This window comes from Triticum dicoccoides, chromosome 5A (genome assembly GCF_002162155.2).
Source record: "Triticum dicoccoides isolate Atlit2015 ecotype Zavitan chromosome 5A, WEW_v2.0, whole genome shotgun sequence".
Classification (NCBI taxonomy): Eukaryota; Viridiplantae; Streptophyta; class Magnoliopsida; order Poales; family Poaceae; genus Triticum; species Triticum dicoccoides.
Window position 1 is genome coordinate 691,112,371 of NC_041388.1, and position 3,374 is coordinate 691,115,744.

Genomic DNA, 3,374 nt, shown 5'->3' on the forward strand with positions numbered 1-3,374 from the left:
AATACTGCCGAACCAAAGTATGACATGCTGGTAAGCAGTATGACTTATATCGCCCACAACTCACTTGTGTTCTACTCGTGCAAATAACATCAACACATAAAACCTAGGCTCGGATGCCACTGTTGGGTTATGCAGTAAATTCAAAAAAATTCCTACGCACACGCAAGATCATGGTGACGCATAGCAACGATAGGGGAGAGTGTGATCTACGTACCCTTGTAGATCGACAACGGAAGTGTTAGCACAACGTGGTTGATGTAGTCGTACGTCTTCACGGCCCGACCGATCAAGCACCGAAACTACGGCACCTCCGAGTTCTAGCACACATTCAGCTCGATGACGATCCCCGGACTCCGATCCAGCAAAGTGTCGGGGAAGAGTTCCGTCAGCACGACAGCGTGGTGACGATCTTGATGTACTACCGTCGCAGGGCTTCGCCTAAGCACCGCTACAATATTATCGAGGACTATGGTGGAAGGGGGCACCGCACACGGCTAAGAATGTGATCACATGGATCAACTTGTGTGTCTAGGGGTGCCTCCTGCCTTCGTATATAAAGGATCAAAGGGGGGTGCGGATAGGGCGCGCCAGGAGGAGTCCTACTCCCTCCAGGAGTAGGATTCCCCCCCTTTCCTAGTTGGAATAGGATTCGGGAGGGGGGAAAGACGAGAGAGAGAAGGAAGGGGGGGGCCGCCCCCTTCTCCTTGTCCTATTCGGACTAGGGTGGTGGGGCGCGCGGCCCAGCCCTGGCCACCTCTCCTCTCTTCCACTAAGGCCCACTAAGGCCCATAAACCTCCCGGGGGGTTCCGGTAACCTCCCGGTACTCTGGTAAAATCCCGATTTCACCCGGAACACTTCTGATATCCAAATATAGGCTTCCAATATATCAATCTTTATGTCTCGACCATTTCGAGACTCCTCGTCATGTCCCCGATCCCATCCGGGACTCTGAACTCCTTCGGTACATCAAAACTCATAAACTCATAATATAATTGTCGTCAAAACCTTAAGCGTGCGGACCCTACGGGTTCGAGAACAATGTAGACATGACCGAGACACGTCTCCGGTCAATAACCAATAGCGGAACCTGGATGCTCATATGGGCTCCTACATATTCTATGAAGATCTTTATCGGTCAGACCACATAACAACATACGTTGTTCCCTTTGTCATCGGTATGTTACTTGCCCGAGATTCGATCGTCGGTATCTTAATACCTAGTTCACTCTCTTTACCGGCAAGTCTCTTTACTCGTTCCGTAATACATCATCTCATAACTAACTCATTAGTTGCAATGCTTGCAAGGCTTATGTGATGTGTATTACCGAGAGGGCCCAGAGATACCTCTCTGACAATCGGAGTGATAAATCCTAATCTCGAAATACGCCAACCCAACATGTACCTTTGGAGACACCTTTAGAGCACCTTTATAATCACCCAGTTACGTTGTGACGTTTGGTAGCACACAAAGTGTTCCTTCGGCAAATGGGAGTTGCATAATCTCATAGTCATAGGAACATGTATAAGTCATGAAGAAAGCAATAGCAACATACTAAACGATCGGGTACTAAGCTAATGGAATGGGTCATGTCAATCAGATCATTCACCTAATGATGTGATCCCGTTAATCAAATAACAACTCCTTGTCCATGGTTAGGAAACATAACCATCTTTGATTAACGAGCTAGTCTAGTAGAGGCATACTAGTGACACTCTGTTTGTCTATGTATTCACACATCGGATTCACTCGCGGGTACTCCTACGAGCCGACCCGACTTTAATCACCACAAGAATCATATATTATGTATAAGTATATACTCGTGATCACCTCCCGAGTGATCACGGCCCGATAGTATAGCATGGCAGACGGACAAGAAAGTATGGCCACTGATGATAAACTAGCATCCTATACTAAGCATTAGGATTGCAGGTAAAGGTAACAACAGTTGTGGCAACAATGACAGGCTATGCATCAGGATAGGATTAACGGAAAGCAGTAACATGCTACATTACTCTAATGCAAGCAGTATAGAGGAGAGTATGCGATATCTGGTGATCAAGGGGGGGGCTTGCCTGGTTGCTCTGGCAAGAGAGAGGGGTCGTCAACACCGTAGTCGTACTGGGTAGCAGCGGCGTCGGTCTCGGTGTCTAGTGAGAGAAGAGGGGGAAGAAACAATAAATATAATGCAAACAAATGCATGATGAGGCATGACATGACAAAGCGTGATGCTAGGTGTGCCCTAACGCGGTACGAGGTGGTACCGGTGAAGGGGGAAAACATCCGGGAAAGTATTCCCGGTGTTTCGCGTTTTCGGACAAATGAACCGGAGGGGGAAAGTTGCGTGTTTGCTATGCTAGGGATGCGTGGCGGACGAACGGGCTGCGTATCCGGATTCGTCTCGTCGTTCTGAGCAACTTTCATGTTGAAAATAATTTAATCCGAGTTACGGATTAAAAGATATGATTTTCTAAAGATTTTATTAATTTCTGGAATTTAATTAATTATTTAAGTTAATTCGAAAATGGATTTATGACATCATAATGATGTCATGCTAACGTCAGCAGTCAACGGGGGTTGACTGGTCAACCTGACCAGTGGGTCCCACTGGTCAGAGACACATGTTAATTATCCAAATTTAATTAATCTAATTAGAATTAATTATGGGTGGGCCCCACTGTCATTGACTGATTAATTAATTAATTAATTAACAGTTTCATTAGTTTAATTAGTCGATTAGTTTAATTAATCAAAATTAATTAAGTTAATTAATTATTTAATTAATTAATTAATTAATTTTATTTATTATTTTCATTTATTATTATTTTTATTTATATTTTTTTGTAAACGTTCTGTGGGGCGTGGGGCGTGGGGCGTGGGGCCCCCATGTCATAGGGCCAGGGGCCTTAACGGGTTCTGGCGCTCGGGTGCAGGGGCGGGCGCCAGGCGCGGTTCGGGCACGCCCGAGCGGGCGCTGCAGGCCGGCAAGGTCAGTGGCCAGGACAACCGCGGTGGTGGCTGCGGGCAGTGTGCAGAGGAGGCGGGGATGGCTGGAGCGGCGCACAGAGAGGGAAGGCAAGGCCAGAGCGAGCGGCATGGCCAGGGCGAGGCCACACGGGCTGTGGTGCGGGCGCGAGAGCGCGAGGGGAGGAGAGGCCAAGGGCGGAGCGCGGCAGGGAGAGGCGGGGCTTCAGCGGAGCTCGGCGGTGCGAGGCACGGCGCTCACGACGCGCGGGTAGGCAGGGGGCCATGGGGCCGACCGATCGCTGGAGAAGGAGGGGGGGCGCCAGAGCACGGGCGAGCAAGGGCGGCCATGGGGTGCAGCATGCGGGGGAAACGAGGCGGCGGCGCGGTGAGCGAGCGGCGCAGGCGAGG